Below are 269 nucleotides of genomic sequence, written 5' to 3' on the forward strand. Positions count from 1 at the left end.
AATTTTAAAGTCCATTAAATAACTAGCTTGACCAAGCTGGCATGAAGAAAATTTATTAACAAAACATTTTTTTTTACAAAACCATGCAATTAGAGCAAAAAACAGCAGTTATACAATAAGTGTAGATAAAATATTTTACACATTTTGCAAAATTACCCATGCATTTACTAGGGATGTGCGCGACGACTAATTTGACTGTCGTTTAAACGTTTTTTAAAAGTTTTGTATCCGACTAGTCTAAAAGCAAGAAACCCCCCAAAAGATGGAAA

Source organism: Sinocyclocheilus anshuiensis, unplaced genomic scaffold, assembly GCF_001515605.1.
Source record: "Sinocyclocheilus anshuiensis isolate Anshui unplaced genomic scaffold, SAMN03320099.WGS_v1.1 scaffold984, whole genome shotgun sequence".
Classification (NCBI taxonomy): Eukaryota; Metazoa; Chordata; class Actinopteri; order Cypriniformes; family Cyprinidae; genus Sinocyclocheilus; species Sinocyclocheilus anshuiensis.